We start from the raw sequence: 19,761 nt of genomic DNA on the forward strand, positions 1-19,761 counted from the left end.
CATACACACACACATATAGATATATAGATATATAGATAGATAGGTATAGATATAGGCACACTCAAACATATATGCATAAGTAGATACATTTACTTAGAAATATCCATGCGCTTAGAGCTTTTGCGCGTTTGGATATCATTTTGCTTCGTGCAAGTATCGTACCCAGGCCTGCCAAACCTACTCATTAGTTAAACTATGAGAGATTAACATAGATTAAGCAGTTAGACTCATAGTTGTTTCTTTCCTGATTTTCGTACGGCATATTTATTCACTTTAGTTTAAAATGTATGCGATTGTTTTGTTGCTGAACTTCAGAGAAAACAACTTTGAAAAATTATAGAATGATAGCATCTGTATATCTTGGATAAAATTCAATATTTTCGGAAGAGAGAAATTGAAAACTAAATTAATCATGCAAATTTCTCTAATTATATCTGATTAGTCTATTTGCATATAAATTAGAACCAGCGTTGCTAACTCAGAGAAACATTATGTACTGCTATCTATAGTCAATATCCTTTCAAACAAATATTCAATGTTATATCAAATTGTTCAATCTATGTTCAATATTCTAGTTCAAGCAATTTGCAATTCATTTCATTATCAGTGATTTTATACAATTTTAAGTATAAGAAGGCATCAGAAGTTCAAACAATACAATTTTTTGAATATCACTTAAATAATTCGAAACGTATTCCCTCAAACAGATATATCGATGGTTACAGATCTATGCATACGCATCATGATATATATATATATATATATATATATTATATATATATATATATATATATATAAAGGATAGAGAGAGAGACAGACAGACAGAAAAAAAGAGAGTCATCCCATAAAGAATGCGGTTTTTTAATTTACATCAATTCAAAGCGCAGGTGAGCAAGATAAATTACCTTCCAGCATCAGCTATAAATGCGGGTAGTAATTCTATATTGTACGTATTTTTAGTGCAAGATTTGAGGCGTGTAGTTCTATTTTAACAGTTATTTTTTAAAGCTTTAATGGAAGTGACAACGGAGCATATTCGACCTATTAGGCTTCATGAGTTCAATAAAGGCAACAACACAGCGGTTATTGCAAAAACAATTATTAGAATTTATGGTGATCGGAGAAGATGTATAAGCCAGTGTAAACGGTGAACCGGAAACTATAGCCTAGAAAACGAGACTCGTCCTGGAAAATCTGTAGCGCTCGACACGGACGTCCTGCAAAACCTGGTGTGACAAAATCCCATCGTAGCTGTTGAGGAAATAGCTGAGTAGGTTGAATTTGATCATTCAACAATTCATCAACACCTGCGTCCAACTGGAAAACGACCATCATTGGTTTCAAGACGAAAGGTGTTCTTCCATTAGGATAATGTTCGGTCAAATACAGCGAGGATGACATTCCAAAGGGTTGAGCAGTTTGAATGTGAAACGGTGCACCCACCCACCATGTTCGCCAGATATAGACCCATCTGTTTAGCATTTATTCCGTAGTCTTCAAAATTATTTAGACGGAAAAAATATGAACTCTGAAGACGAGGTCAGAACATTACTGGTGGAGTAGTTTTCGTCACTGACAAACGAAATTTGGAAGAAGGGCTTACAAGTCTACCATACAGATGGACGAAATTCGTAGAAAATGATTGAGAGTATATTTTAGATTAAAAAATAATATTGTTATCATAATTTTAATAAAGAAAAAAAGTATAAAATCTGAACTATTCATGTGATGACCCATTATATATATATATATATATATATATATATATATATATATATATATATATACTGAAATATTTCCCCTCACAAAAGATTTTCGAAACATTTTTTCTTGTGTGTGTACATATATATTCCCCTCCGTTTACCAAAAGCTGAACAGTTATCTCCCTTGCCCACATCAACAACAATAATAACGGTAACAAATTACCTCCCCTTACTTTTCTACTTGTGAAGTCATTCACTTGTAAATATCATCACGCACAACATGGACAAAAAATGTTTCTTAAGAAAATACATATTCAAATAAGTAAATCATAATAACATGAATAGCGAAAGCGAAACCGTTCAATATATTAAAAATTATATCACAACCATTTAAAGTGTGTGTATTTTCCATTTTTAATTTCTTATATATATATCTGTATACACACATACATTTAATGTAGTATGTGGCTTTTTCTCATCTCACATTGATCGTTGTTAGCACCAAAGAGCAGTTGGTAAATCATTCGAATATAACTTGAGTGTGCTAGTGATGTGTGCTGCAGAATCCGAAGCGATTACACAATCTAGTACCTTAATCAAAAACTATTATGCAAATAGAATTTTTAAACGTGATATATAACGTCAAGCATTCTGTATTCAGATTTTTTAACTCTTTTTATTTTGTTACATGTTCATTTCGATGCATTGTGAGACAAACAATCTGTTTCATAAAGTCAAATATTCACATATCGAATTTCTGATTAAATATTCATATATCGGACATTATTATGTCGCCATGAGTTTTCCATATATATATATATATATATATTATATATATATATATATATAATATATATATATATATATACCGAGCCATACCATTTAGTGTAGAATAAACAGATAATTTGTTTTGGTATCGGCAATAGATCTACGATACAATGCAATATAATTGCAGGTGTCAAACACGAAACCACTGCTCCATAACCCCACATAACTAATGCACATCTATTACATTGTATTGTATTGCATTGTGCATCTGTTACAGGTCATCAAATAGTAAATATGAATAAATATTTTTAAATGTCCAAATTTCTTTATTTCTGAGTTATTTAACTTGGTTTCATATTTATGATATAGAGTAGTATTTCGAAACTAATTCACATGAATCATGCATAAAGAATTATCGAACAAATCCTGTCATACTGCCACTGATTTTATCGGAGTAAACGTGTTCTTTACAGTCAATAACAATGCTCATTATGCATCAGTAGAATTATGTATAAAATCATACACAAACGTACATCTGTGTATATACGCAATAAGGTAAATATATAATTGTAAACATAAACATGGAGGACTGAATTTCGTCGAATCCAATGTAAATAGTTAGTGTAATGGCGTGAAAGAATATTAGAAAAATAATATAAAACAGCTAGATACATATATACGTACATATATTCATACATATATATATATAATATATATATATATATATATATATATTATATATATATATATATCGATATCTATCTATCTGTATACACACATACATATTATGCAGTATAATGACAAGATTGACAATATCTGTTACATTGCTTGAGGTAAAAGAAAACCGAAATACGAAGGAGAGAGAGAGAGAGAGAGAGAGAGAGAGGGAGAGAGAAAAGAAGACGGAGAGAGAAAAGAAGACGGAGAGAGAAGAGAAGAAACGGAGAGAAAAGAAGAGAGAGAGAATGAAAAGAATAAAGAAAGAGTGAGATTAAGCTTTGATTCGTGGGGTTGAAAATCTATAAGAGCAGGGAAAGGATTCAAAATATGAGTTGGGAAAGGATTTAAAATATGAGTTGGAAAAGGATAAAACATTTCTCTCATTCTCAATTTTATGACCACGAGTACGGACGTAATGAAACCCATTAAACCAATGCCCAGCAGCCCGTCACATTCGTGTCCCACTCTCTTATGCTACTCACAGTGGGCTCCAATATTGTGTTATTGGTGGTTCTCTCAAAATTAACACTTGATTGCATGAGGCAGAAGACTATCACTCAAATATTCCGCTTAGGATTCTCATTTGTCTTGGTTCTGTTGCTCAAGAAACCTTCGCTTGCTAATATATAATCTTTCTCTTATCCCAATATAGAAGTGTTCTCTGTCGCTCTCTTCCTTTCTCTGTCATTCTCTTCCTTTCTCTTTATTACTATATTACATGAAATAAAGTAAACATGCAAACACGCACAGAGATAAAATATAGGTTCTCCTGTTCAGATGTTACCATAACCTTAATTTTGATGCAATATATGTCTCAGAGCAATTTCATACAACACACTCAGTCTTGATTTCGGAACCAATTGTATGTATTTTATTACTGAGTCTGGAGCCCGCAAATGGAAAGGAACGGATTTAATTATTTTACAGTGTTCTTAATGGATATACTGCTGGTTTTGATATTCTTTCATAGATTATTAGATCGTGACATATACAGATTGAATACTCAGTGCGACACACTCCCTAACGATGTATTCCCACATATAGTCTAACGCATGTATTCTCACATATTTTCACTCTCTAACAACTTGCATACATATGCCACTCATATTTATTCCAGTAAACCAGCTCTAATTCTTAAAAACACCCACATTGGAGCGTCTCCTCCAATATTCAGAAACCTATAATCTCCACAAAGATATGATAAACATTACTTCACTCCACCTTCCATTAAATAGAACAGCACTAACATATATGTCCAGAATTTCCTCAAAAGATTTTAAAAAAAGACTCCGCCGGTTACGACGACGAGGGCCCCAGCTGATACGATCAACGGAACAGCTTGCTCGTGAAATTAACGTGCAAATGGCTGAGCATTCCACAGACACGTGTACCCTTAACGTAGTTCTCGGGGATAATCAACGTGACACAGAGAGCGACAAGGCTGACCCTTTGAAATACAAGTACTACTCATTTTTGCCAGCTGAGTGGACTGGAGCAACGTGAAATAAAGTGTCTTGCCCAAGGACACAACGCGTCGCCGGGAATCGAACTCACAACCTTACGATCATGAGACGAATGCCCTAACCACTAAGCCACGCGCCCTCACCATCAAAAGATTATTGACATAGGCGCTGCCATGCCTACGCGGTAAGAAAGTTTCTTCCCAATCAATGGAGTTCGAGTTCAGTGTCACTGCATGGTAACTTGGACAAGTGTCTTCTAATGTATCATCGGGTCGACGAAAGCCTTGAGAGTGGATATGGTAGAATCATACTGAAAGAAGCCTGTCGAATATATATATATGTATATTGGTGTGCATGTGTTTGTGTGTGTCCATCATATACATACTTACACATACACACACACACACACACACACCACACACACACACATATATATATATATATATATATATATATATATATATATATATATATATATATATATATATATTATATATGTATGTATATATGCTACACACCATTATCGTCTGTAATCTGCGTTTTCCACACGACATTGCTTCCACTAGTTGCGACCTCCTTAGAGGAAGTTAAGGAACTTCTAGACCGGCTTTCTGCTGCATGTAAACCATTCATTCGATACACAGCATACAGAAGACGAATATGATCCACCAAACATACCCTAACCGTAAGCAAATTCGCGGCGTTGATCATAGGCCGCCGGTTCACAATATCCCTGACACTCATTTTCAGTTTGACAGGAAAACCCTAAAATATGTGGTGTCCTTTGCAGATCTTGTTAATAAAGCTTTTCCCTTAATGGTGAACTCGTCAACCGTCTTGGAAAATCATCCAACGCATTTGGCGAACTCCATCATCGCCTATGGAATATAAAGCACATTAAACTTAACACTAAAATACAGTTCTATAAAGATATCAATCTCACTAAACTGTTGTATGGCTTGATTTGTGGACATCCTATAAGTGACACATTATCCAATTATATGTCTAGTACAATGTGTGTCGCAAGACCATGTGCGGCTATTCATTAAAATACAATGTTTTTTGTCGACCTGTTTAACAAGTGTAAGATTAGTGGAATCAAGCTCTTCTTCAAGCATTCGCAATTGTGATAGTTGGCCATATCATCAGAACGAGTGACACAACAATACCCGAAAGTTCTCGCGTACAACCAGCTTGATATTGAGCAAAGAAATGTTGTTCGACCATGGCTCAGATTTAAGGACAAACTGAAGAATATACTCTCATCAGTCAGTGTAACATTTGACGGCACTTTTGATCAAACATTGGAGCGAACAAATTGGTGATAGCTATGTCAAAATGATATGAGATTTTGTTTCATCTAGCATTAACAGGCATAGATATTCAAGGCAAAGGCAAAGAAAAGCAGCTGCATCCACCGACTCGTGCTTGCAACATCTGCGGGCTTCTCTGCAAATCGTCGGCAGGGCTCAACTGTCATATTTGACATAAGCATTATAATTATCAAAGAAAGTGTAGGTTGACGGATCCACAATATAACATATTACAATATAAGTAAGACTCAGTTAAATTAGGTACTTAAATTGAGGCATCTCGTTAGGTCGTAATAATATACACACACGACAATATTATATAAATATCAAACTTGGTACATAATTACAGACCGAAATATATTCTTGCAATATATGTAGAAAATTATTCCAAGATGATTGAAGAAATCTGCTCTTGGGTTATTCAGACATGTATTATAATAAATATAGGGCCCATAATATTTACGAAGTGAATCAACTATGAGTAACAGTAGAGGTATAAGTGTCAATCCATTACAGCCGTTTCTAACGACTCCTTTATTTGATTAATGAGAGCATTACATCATTGTACAGAAACCGTTGACAGAAATTCTGTCACCTGAAAAAGTAGCAGTATCATGAAAATATTTTTGAGCCGTAGATTTTAAACTACGTTAGATCGTTTTGAATGTCATTTATTTTAATGTTCATGAATTCATCTCACGAACACGATTTCTTTACAATGATGTAATGCTTTTATTAATCAAATAAAGGAGTATTTTGACACTGCGGTAATGGTTTGACACCTGTATCTGTTAATCCTTTATATATATATATATATATATATATATATATATAATATATATATATATATATATATAATATATATATATACATGCATATATAAATATATATATACACATACACATATAAATATATATATACACATACACATATTTATGTATGTGTGCGTATGCGTGCGTGTGTGTGCGCATATGTCCACTTCACTTGATGAAAATTGACTTCAGTCAACGTCACAACAATGGACATGGACAACATGTGGCGTAAAGAGATTTTGATTGGAAAATAATATTACGCTCATAATAGTCAGTACGGCCATCCAACAAACTATTAGTATCATACTTGCCTTAACAACAAAACGAAGTACTTTTTGATAGAGCACTCACTAACTTATTTTATCACACTTACATGCACACACGCAAACACACACACGCAGCTAATAACCACTTCTCTTTTCTACTCTTTCTAATGATATTTCTTTGCTAAACCCTATAGACGTCACTAATCTCCCTTTTAAGGGCCACTTACAACTTGTTGTTGACGACTCCTACCCTGTCAACTTATGCTTAACTAAATTGCTGATTCGGTCCATGTAAGCCACACGTGCCGAAAACGACATTTTCAGCTTCCAGTACTCAGGTGCTAACATACGCGTCTTATCTGGATCGACCGTACATATTACAAACTTATGGTCTGAATAGACGACCGTTTTAAAAAGTGGACATCCTACACTATTAATCTCTATTTTCCCTGTGAAAATCCTATCTACATACGATCTTGATTACCCTAAGCGCTTGCTCCAGGTCAACACTGGCGCATTAGGGAAATCTCGTGGTTAACTGTCAGACAGTTGGAACTATTTGATCAGGTGATGTAAGCTTTTGCACATTCCTCTTCTATCAGCTACTCTCACACTATCTCAACGCTGATTTAAGATTCCTTTCCGGTCTCTTAGTAACAGTAGATTGTGAGACGTACTTAGAAGAGCTTCCAGACGCCTAAAGTTATCCGGCCGTTTAGTTTGGGTTGGGGCGTAGATGGTCACCAGTGTAAAGACGCTACCTTCACTATTGCTCACGTGCAGGATAATCAACTCCCCTTCCAGGTCCCAGAAGTTCGACTTTACTTCGAGATCCAGTTTTTTTCCTAAACAGCACTGCCATTCCACCACCCATTCTCGGCCGTCTAACTGATGCAAAGATCTAATAGTCTTCGAAGAAGGGAGCCAGTGCGCTTGTATTGGAAATCCTGGTCTCACTGACAGAAATTATATCCAGTTCTAGAAGCCTGAGGTTGTTGAGCAGGCGCCATTGCTTGCAAATCGACCCCAGCCCTCGAACATTAAAAATCCTACGCCTAGTATGGCTATATTGGCAAGCTAAAGAGAGAAGCGTAAGGTTTACTTAATTCCCGGTCTCTTGTAAAGGTCGGGTGGTTCGACTACCATAACTGGTGGAACTTGTTTAAGAGCTATTTTTGGAACCCCTTTGAGCCTTGATGTGGGTCTCACTTTCGGGATTCTTACGTCCTCCGGAAATATCTCTAGAATTTTTGTGTAGGAAACGAGCAACATTCGCACCAGAAGTAAATCTTTCGGTACGGGGAATGTGATCAATTTGAATATCACACCCACACCTGTTTCAAATTCCGTGTTTTGTGCTACGAGAGCCATCAGTTACTCGTTGTCCCTTCTGATGAGTACGAAGTTAGGTATTTTATGTTGGTTTTGCTTAATTTGTTTGCTTGACTGTAGTGGCGATGGTCTTGTTGTGTCTGTGAGGGCTATGAGTGTGGTGTCTGCAATGTTAAAGTTTGTGTGAGTGTCTGTTCTTGTTTAGGCTGTTTGCATTTGAGAGATTCTGGTGATAGTGATGATGTTCGTGTTGGTGTTGGTGTTTTTGGCGAGTTGTTCGCCTGGTTGGTGTTTGTATTTTTTATTGTGGGTGCTGCTATGCTTTGTGGAGTTTTTCTTTTGTGCTTTTTTTATTGTTTTAGAACGTTTGGTTCCCCTTCGGATTCACTACTGAAAGATCAAGGGTCTATTGCAGTAACTGTGTCTGTGTCTGGGTGTATGTTTATAATCTTGTTTATGTGTGTATTTTTGTTGGTTTGAGGTGGGTGGGGAGAGCTTTCCATGTTTAGCCTAGGGTGGCTAATGTCTTTGGTACTATTGTTCATGATTCTCATCTAGGCGGAGGCATCAGTGGAGGCCCTTAACCCCTTGCACTTTGTACCAGTTGTGGGCAGCGAGCTCGCAAATGATTCCTTTCTCCACACGCGAAGTAATGACTCTTTTTGACCAAGTTATATGTATGATCATCCAGTTTTTGAGACAAATGAGGTCCGAAATTTTCTTTATGTGTTCGGGTCCGATCTGGAGAAGTATCTCCAGGCCAACCCCGGACCAGTCCTCCCTGTCAGTTGTTGTCAACCTCTATCGGGACGGTATCCCTCCCCTCCGCGATTACGCATCCCAGAAACTACCAAATATCAAGTCCAGGTGTACATGATTGTGCCGTATTGTTTGCCCCTCGATATGTATTAGATGTCATTTCTGATTCACCTCAGCGCCACTTCAATATCTATTTTCGTGTCTGCTGAGAAGCATCTGAAAAGCACCATTCCCATTTCCCCTGCTTCATTTGCCTCTGATGGGATTGTCAGTTTGTCCCAAGTCTTCTTTTGTTTTATTAGTTTCCATACTTGTGGTAGCAACTGCTCCCTATTTCTGAGGTCTACAGTAAAGCGTTGCTTGCTTTTCGTTGCTGCACCTGTTATTGTTATTGGTATTGTTCTCCTTGTTGTGCTGTTGTTGTTGGAGTTGGTTTTGTTGTTGTTACTTTTGCACTCGTTTTTGTTGCTCTCGTTACTGCCACTGCCGCTGCAGTTGTTGTCTGTTTCGTGGTTGTTGTTGCTATCAGCACCACTACAGCTGCGACTGCTGTTGTTGTCATTCCTACCCCTGTTATTAATTCTGCGACTGTCAGTTGAAACTTGTACCGTGATTGTCTTGGTTTTCTATTCCTCCTCTCACCCTATATTGTTACCCGTAACTGAGGGAAGATTTCAACCATTAGCATATTGGTAGGATGGTTTGTTTTGTTTTTTCTCAACTCTTTCAAGACGCGCTCCACCACCTTGCTGAGTTGCATTTGGTTCAATTTCATTCGACGCCCACTTTCTACTGAATTAAAAGAAGAATCATAATATGGATATGGTGGTCTTAAAATATTACAGATTTGAAATAGAATACGGGTTTCTCACAAGGGGAATATCATTGAAAATATTTGTTTTAAATGTTGATACAAATCTAACAAACACAATCACACCAAATAAATTGGATATTCAGTATTGGAAGTTCTGTACATTTGCACAGAAATAATCATCAAAATTTGCACTAGACACATGTAATATCATACATCGAACGACAAAAATAATATGCTTAATTAAGAAGACGAGGATCGAATTAAGGCAGACGTCTGTATAGAAATGGTTATCTCAGTTCAATATATAATTCACACTGAATAGATTATCATACACGGCAGGTATCATAGAATACAGCAACTCGACGTCACAAGAGATGTGAGCAATATCAATTACTTTATAATTACTAACATATGCTCAAAGCAAACACGATGGGAATCAGACAACTACAATCAATATGTCTTCCTTATATCGTTATACATATATATATATATATATAATCAAAATAAGCAACTAGGATATCCAAGGATATCTACACTACCTTGGATACCCTTATTGCTTATTTTGATTATAATCATCCCATTTTATTTATATGGATAATACCATACCAAATTCTGGTGCCTTTAAATTAAATACCATATTCATCTGAATAAATGTAGGGAATGGTGTATATATATATATATATATATATATGTATATATATATATATATATATATATTATATATATATATATTATATATATATACATACATGTATATGAATGTAGGCAACGGTGTAGATAAAATGCAGGTTAAAATCGAATCTGTTAGTCGAGTCAGCGGGGGATCCCTTGGCAATGTTAATATCTTTTGATTAAGGTATTTTTAGCCCAATGAGCAGCTAGGAGATTACCCCTCGTTCAGACAATTATTACTTCCGATGTTCTACTAGCTATGAAACATATTTCACCTGATTTTTATCTATTCCATTCTCAATTTTGGATTCCTATTCGTATACACAGCAACTGCTACTTACCATAAGTTGAAAACTATTTTTTCAGCTTATCTAAATTCAATACAGGAAAAGCTGGCAAACTTCTACTGCAATAAATCTCTATTGTTCCTGAAAGTTTATATATATATAAATATATACGTATAGATATATACACACATTTTGGAAAGGTACAGAGTAGTATTTTAAAGAAGATCGCCTCACAGCCGCGATGGTCGTGTCTCGTTCGCAAGATTTTGAGAGGACTTCATTAAATGGAAACTGTGGCCATCGGATGTGTTGAGCCATGTATTACTTCAGAATCATTTGGATTGTATAAGATTACACCACATGCCCTATAAATGAATGTCTTATACATTCTGTATTCGAATTTCCTAGTTTGTCTCACGCGCTTCACGCTTATTCTTCTTTTAAGATCACATTAAATGTCCAAGTCTATCGAGAACTGTGAGCCATTTCAAACGATAATTCAGTGAATGGTTTTCCTGTTTATTGTACAATTTATACGTCGATATACAGAAAAATATATTAAATGCTTGCCGATACGCAAATACACTCACGGATACATATATGTATCCATATAGGCATCCATATGTATTCTCAAAGAATATATAATAAATCATTTATAGGGCGTGTGGTGTAATCTTATTGAATCAAAGTAATTCTGAAGTAATATCTTCAACGCTGCAGTGATGTTTGAGCCCTCGATGCCCCACATGATATTATTATATTGACTTCAAAGATAGAAAACCTATTTGCATGTGGCCATGAATGTACAGAATAGGTCTAAGACGTAAAATTAATGCACATATATGACCTGAACCTTTTGGGCTTTTATAAATGCTGTTCTGCATGTTATACTTGTTACACGATACATGTCTCGCCCTGGAAAAACAAAAACGTGCACAATAGTCTTTTTTTAAAGTGGATTAACACTCTTTAATCATAGTAGTTTAATTTTTCCTACTTCGTTATTTACTTTAATTCAGTTTTATCCAGGATCCAAATGTGTTCCCAAAGATTATGAGTAAAATGTATACAGATTTCAGACTTTCAACGACAATTATACAGTGAGCGATTTAAATGTTTTTTCGGAAACAATCCCTTGAGTAAAATATTGCCAAATATGAGAGTTTTTTCTCTTTTTACAAAGCAAGGCGTTGCAAGACTTGTATTACATTTTTCTGATATAGGAATTATTACGAAGATGGTTGGGAAAGAGTTTTCACGTATATATGAGGCGTCATATTCCTGAATTAATTTTGGAGTCTGTAGAATATTCATTATATTTACAGTAAATTCAACTAGAACAAATTCGTGTCGTTTACATATATATTCCATTATGCGTGCACCTCTTAATGTACAAATGTGAAAAAGAAAAATGAAAGGAAAGAGGAAGTAGTTACGTTAAAATATCATATTCTCCTGTTTTCTTTATTTCTTCATACTTGTATGTAGAAAGTTCATATTTTATCTGTAAACTGTATATTGTTTATGTAATGAACGATCGCGCTCTTGTAGCAAAAGAAATTGTTTTAGACTTTGATTTTTGTTATGCTTAAAAATGATGAGACTTACCTTCAGTCTGTTTTCCCGAAAAGAAAGTGTTACGATCGCTTATACGAAGATGTCACAGTTATTAAAATAGTATCAACGGTAATAGTAGTAGTATTACTATTATTTATTTACTTCTGCTCCAATTATTCTCGTCTCTTATTTGTAAGAGAGTATATTTTCCCATCTTTTATATAAATAATTTCTCTTAATCATTTGTAACATATTTGCATTGTCTGGCTTCCTTTGAAACCATACCAAAATGTATAAAATTAGAATATAGTTGGCGCCAATTATATGCCGATTTGTCCATACTTGAATCTATAGAAATGCGTAGACACACACACACACATTTACACACACATATATACATAAATATGTATATGCATGTATATATAAATTATATATGTGTGTGTACATATAGATGCCAACATCTATATATAATACATATGCATACATACGTATATATATATATATATATATATATATATATATATATATATATATATATATATATAATATATATATATACATATGCAGGTATATATATAATGTAAAGCTATATAAATATTTGTGCGTATATGTCTATATATATGTGTGCTTCTATGTATATATATATATATACATGAGACACGCACACGCACGCATATATATGTACATATATATACATATAAATATATATATATATATATATATATATATATATATATATATATATATATATGTATATGTGTGTGTGTGTGTATGTGTGTGTGTGTGTGCATGTGTGTGTATTCACACACATATATGCATAAATATGGGTGTAAGAATTCATATACAAAAGCAAAAAATATTCACGAATACGCTTAAGTATTAGTGAATTGTACATGATTAGTTAGTAAAATACTTCATCTAGTGAATCAGACATTTATCTACTCAGCTGTCATGTGCAAAATACACGGTAAAATAATTATGGAAACGTATTATCGTGGTATTTTTATATTTTACATTTGAATATCACTTTAAACACCTCATGTAATCGAAGGTTACTCCTAATGTATAAAAAGTTTTCATTCATATAACATTAAACAATTATCTTTAAATATGGCACTCTGCCAATGAATCTATAAATTAAACGTTAAAAGTGTTAGACGATGGATTACATAAAACACAAATATTACATATTTATGTATTAATTTTAAACATTCGTGATAAACAACCACTTATTTCATGCTACTTTTAATTCAAAGAGATCTCAATATATAATGATTGAAGATAGCCATGGAAAGTTCTGCAATAAATGTGGATAACCTAATTCTGGTAATGTGAATAATATGTAATCTACTATTTTTGCTTTTCACAATAAATCAAAGTTGTTCGGAACTCTGCAGAGAAATGTAGAAATGTATGCATATACGTAGATTATATGCACATAGGGAGCAAGAGAAAACAGTGAGATTGTGATACAAAAAAAAATTAAATAGGGTGAGTTAAAGCCATAAAGGAGAGAGAGAAAGCGAGGTAAGACAAAGGAATGCGAATAAGAGAGGAGTTACAGAAGAGAAGTTGTGGAATTATTTTTTAAAATGTAAAAGAAAATCGTGTTGACCTTTGTTATTCACGCAATAATCTTTACAAATATATAGTAGAAAAGTGTCAAATTCCAGATCATGGAAAAACAATATTTAACAACACTGCAGTTAATGAGGAAGATACGATGGCGTTATTTGAAAAGATTCCCCAATTGGTCTACGAAGTTTTACATTATAAATATTAAGTAAAAAACGAAATATATTAAGCTCCAGAATAAAAGACAAAACGCATTCGATATTTAGTCGTACAGGAAAAGAGAGCTAAGTAACAACGGAGATTGCGGAAGAAACGAGTGACAAAAACCTTTGAGAAGCGAAACATAAAGCAATTATAAAATTTGGCCACCAAATTGTAATACATACTTCTTGAATTAAATTTGTTTTCCATTGCTACTACTACTAATAATAATCATTTCTAGTAAAGGCGCAAGGCCTGCAATTCTGCAGGAGACTACTAGTCGTTTACAACGACCTCGAAATGATGAAAATATGAAGTCCATCTCGGTGGAATTCGAACTCAGAACGGCAATAGGAACGACATGCTGCTAAGCGTTTTTACCATCGTTCTACCCTACAAATCTAGAAGAAGAAACAGATCTCAGTCTTGTCACAAGACCTGTTGTTTTCGTTAAAAAATTTTCCCATTATTTTGAGAAGTTGTGGAAGCTCGTAAAATACAAAAACAACCGCTATTCTATGCAGTCATAGGAGGATAGTGACACCAAGATATCATGTCGTTCAATCGCTCAGTATTTTTTGACTATAGAGAGTCACAAGCAAGGAACATATAATATATTGGTTTGAATTGTACAGTTGCACATTATTTCATAAGAAGATTCAAATTCAGAGTAATTATCGTATTCCTACACTTAAAATATATTAAGCATAGAAGGGCATCAAATAACAATCTCACAATGTAACTATATATTATTAAAGTGAATTACATGCACTATTGACATATATGAATCTACTGCTTGATATAACATGAAATTCATTGTCACCAACGATTGTCCAACTGGTTTTTCTGGATACTTTAGACAATGAATTCAAATAAATACCTCCAATTGAAAGTTACATTATTTCCCAATAATTATTACTTTAGAGTTCCTTTTTAGGTGATGGATGCGGGAATTTGAAGTGTAATCTTGGAGAAAAAAGAAAGCATATATTTTACGATACAGAACATTATGGTGGCTTGTGACAAACGGCAATAGAATATTTAGTTTCACTGTTTTTCAATTATGAATAAATTTTGTTTCCAGAAATACATCAAAATTGAAGTTATTAGATAAAGTCTTCGAACTTCATTCGATGAAGCTTCTGCGAGGAGGCCTCTGTGGATACATACTGTAACAATATATGTGGAAGCAAGAAAAATATATGGAAGCCGATATAAACATTCAGATATATGCACATATACATATGTGCGTGTGTGTCTGTACGTGTGCGTGCGTATATATAGAATATATATATATCTGTAATTATAGGTATATGTGTGCATCTATATATCGTACATACAAATAAAAATACAAATATGTATATGCATACACAAATCAATATGGGAATATGTATATATATATATATATATATATATATATATTATATATATATATATATATATATATATATATATATATATATATATATATATATATATAGGGATAGTTTACGAAAAAAAACACAAAAGACGAAGACAGGTGGTGTACAAAACAAACAGATGTATTAGTATAACGCTCAGGAATAGAAAAAGAATTGTAAAATAGTCCGTATACTTACGGAATAAGATGACGTCATTTGGTTCAACATATGCCTTTATACTGTTAATCCTAATGACTCTGCATGAATTACCATGTTAATAATGTCGGAAACAAATTAGGTACAGATGCTGTCGAAGCTGAAATACAAAATATATGAAGAGAAAAGATAGATTAGCGGCAAAAAAAAATCTAGCAATAATTTACTCAATAATGAAACGATAATATACACAAATACGTTTAATCTGGTTTTAATGATTGGTTTAATTATTTGCTAATTGGAAGATAAATAGCTTAAACAATACACTGTATTTAACAAATTTTATTATAAATTGTTTACCGAATCAAATTAGCCGAATAGGTTAATCAAAATAAGACAGCATATATACACCGAGAAAATTAGCTGAATAACTAAGTACTTTCAAATTTTCAGTTTAAATAATCAAAGCCTTTTCTTGTCAGGGGAATATTTGCAGCTCCAGATAATTGATTTTCAAATAGTTGCAAATAGAATGTGCCGATCATATATTCAGTCTTCGGTAAAGGAATAAAAAAAAATTAAATTAAATATTTAAGAGCAAAATACATCTTTATAGCTAGTGTTTGAGATATTTTCTCGTCGACAAATGAAGAGACAAGAATAAGCAAATGAACACAATACGATTTTACATATGCACTTTAGTTTCGGAAAATATTATTTTTGTTTTGTTTGTGCTTATTTGTACAATTTGAAAGAAAACAAATCCCTCTACTTAGGTTTCAAATCACAAATATACTGGAATCTAAATGACTAGAGTTAAAAGAAAAGCAAGCAAAAAAGAACTATACTTAGATGTATTAAAACTATGGTACATTCCGAAACGCATTTCAAAATTATCACTTTAACATCCTCTCCTAACTAAAATACAGTATGTTCCTTTGAGAATATGTTTTCCGAATGGATATAATACACACACACATACACACAAACACACAGATATATATATACATAAGCAATAATTTGGATGCAGATGACATAGGTACTTAAGTTGAGGCACCAGAATTTAGCACGGTATTATCCATAAAATTTCAAAATAAGGGGATTAAAATCAAAATAAGCAACAAAGATATCCAGAGTTAATGCTATACGATCGATTCTAGCAACTCCAATATAATGAAATTTGGTAAGGGAAATCTTAAATCAATACGATAGCAGATGATTAAAGGGGCAAGCCACATTGATAATGATACAGGGGAAATTTTTTCACGGAGTACTATAGTTAAATATTTCAAACAATATTGCCATACTGAATGAAGTTGAAATTTAGGGTTATTCAGATGATTTTTAAGAAAGATATTATAACAAAAGGATAAAATTATATTCCTTCAAATTAGTCTTGATAGTTTTATGATTATGCCCACTAGGATTTCTGTCGATTCCCTCAGCCCCCTTCCTCTGAAATACTGCTCTTTGTTCTTTGGCCTAAGATTTTGATATTCAAATATTTGATAAAAAAGACGATAAATTATAACCGAACCCAAAACCAGTGACAAGCTAGATCTCTCACGAGCCTTTTTTCCTGATACCTTAGTAGTTTCTAAGCTGAAGTGAAGACAACATGTTCTTTGTCTCCCTCTTTAACTTCTTGAAGGATTTCAGTAAAAGTATACTAATGTGTCCATCTGTTTTAATTTAATTTCGTTCTATGTCTTTATACAGCAGTGTTCAATTAAATGGAGTTGCTTGAAAGGATCGTACTCCATTACCTTTGAATATCCTTGCTGCATATTTTGATATATATATATATTTATATACATACATACTGCTAACATGTAATCCAGTGCAATATGTTGCTGCATCGTTGGGTTATCGGCGACTAAACGGGGATCCTCATCTAGCTTGCTCGGTGAGGAAGGTGATTTTGGGGTACAGTGCAGACGAAAATCATGAGCAGACAACAGCCATCCAATGATATGTGTACATGCGTATGTATGAATGTATTTATGCATAGGAACGCGGAAATGTCTGGCTTGGTGTCCAGTCATGTGGTTCTTCTACTTGGTGTGGTAGGCCCCTATGTTAGTCACAACCACTCTCTTAGTGAAGGAAACTCAGTGAAGATAGGCGATTCTAACAATATTCTTTGAGGTAATCTCGTTCTCTTAGAGTTTATATTGACCGTGTTCGGAGAGTGGGATTGGATTTGTGCAAATCCAATCCCCACTATAAAAAATCATCATTCACGGACATCGCTTTGAAAACAAAACAAAAAGAAACAAGTAAGGCTTATTTTAAAAATGGCTGGTCATAGTCTTCGCAGGTGTAAGATTTTCGATCTGTCTCTGGCAATACTCGAACACGAGTTTGCAGACATAATATGTATATATAAATTCTTTTACTTGATTCAGTCATGTGACTGCAGCCACAATGGAATAATGCCTTCCGTCGAACAAATCGACCGCAGGACATATACTTTCTAAGCCTAGTACTTATTTATTGCGTCTCTTCCCGAATCACTAGTCTTCATGGACACCAGCATCATTGTCAAGCGATGGCAGTGGGACAACATAGACAGACAAATATATGCATATATATATATATATATATATATATATATATATATATATATATATATATATATATATATATATATACCACGGGCTTGCTTAAGTTTCCGTGTACCAAATCCACTCAGAACATTTTCGTCTGGTTGAGCTATAGTAGAAAACACTTTCTGAAGGTGTCACGTCCTATGTCCATATCTATGTATATGTTTAATGTACACTCACTCACACACACACATATATATATATGAAGGGAATAATATATTTTTCTTTTATTCTTTTAATTGTTTCATCTATTTGACTGCGGCTATGCTAGGGCACCGCATTTAATCGAACAAATCGAATCCAGAACTTATTCTTTCTAAGCCTGGAACTAATTCTATCGTTTTCTTTTGCCGAACCGCTATGTTACGAAGATGTAAAGATACAAACATCGGTTGTCAAGCGATGTTGGTGGAACAAACACAGACACACAACAACCCCACCCACACATATATATATATATATATATATATATATATACATATATACACAGACATATATATTTATATATAGTATGCTTTGAGTATGAATATCCCTACTTTACTTGAAAACATATATACCGCAACTACTTAGATTGTAAATTAATAGTTGAAACCATTAATGAAGCATGCTTATTCACAAAAATAAAAACAATCCTAGAATTTATGTAGTGGTTTTACTGTTAACTGCTTCTAAAGGGGAGAGAATGGCTTTTACGTTTATTTTTCGTATGCTCTGGTAGTATTAAGGAAAGAAGTGCATGCGTATATTTATACATAATTCAAATGTTTTCTCATTTTCATGAGATGATGTCCTGAAAGTCAGTGATAGGTGTTGACATCACTATTTTGTCTTTTTTGATTTGTTAACACGACAACACGGAAGTTAAAATTCTGCTAAATTCAATTAAAATTTTATTTCCTGCTTCTTCTTCTTCTTCTTCTTCTTCTTCTTCTTCTTCTTCTTCTTCTTCTTCTTCTTCTTCTTCTACTCCCCCCTTCTTTTTCTTCTTCTACTACCTCTTCTTCCTCTTTTTCTTATTTTTCTTTTTGTTCCTCTTATTACTATTCTTATTTTTCTTTTTGTTCCTCTTATTACTATTATTATTATTATTATTATTATTATTATTATTATTATTATTATTATTATTATCATTATTATTATTACTATAACAGTGAAGAAAAGAAGGGAAAAGAGAAAGACAGGGAGTAATTATCATACATATTTTTGAAATACTAGATTTCTTTTACATCAATAAAGACAAGGGAGGAAACTGAAATATAAACTATAATTGTATTTCGAAATACACTTAGGTTTCTGCTTGGCCGTAAAGGCAATTGACATGTCTCAGCCTTAATGAAGTGACCTTTACTCATTT

At 33.6% G+C, this 19,761-nt stretch overlaps 1 long non-coding RNA gene across 1 annotated transcript in view; it reads right to left on the reverse strand.

Annotated features, from left to right (window-relative positions):
* LOC118765769 overlaps nt 1–19,761 on the reverse strand; it is a 718,684-nt gene that overhangs the window by 139,003 nt on the left and 559,920 nt on the right. Inside the window, exon 4 of the long non-coding RNA XR_005001649.1 lies at nt 15,841–15,958. This is a non-coding gene — a long non-coding RNA (uncharacterized LOC118765769). The remainder of the gene's footprint in view (nt 1–15,840; nt 15,959–19,761) is intronic.

This window comes from Octopus sinensis, linkage group LG1 (genome assembly GCF_006345805.1).
Source record: "Octopus sinensis linkage group LG1, ASM634580v1, whole genome shotgun sequence".
NCBI lineage: Eukaryota > Metazoa > Mollusca > Cephalopoda > Octopoda > Octopodidae > Octopus > Octopus sinensis.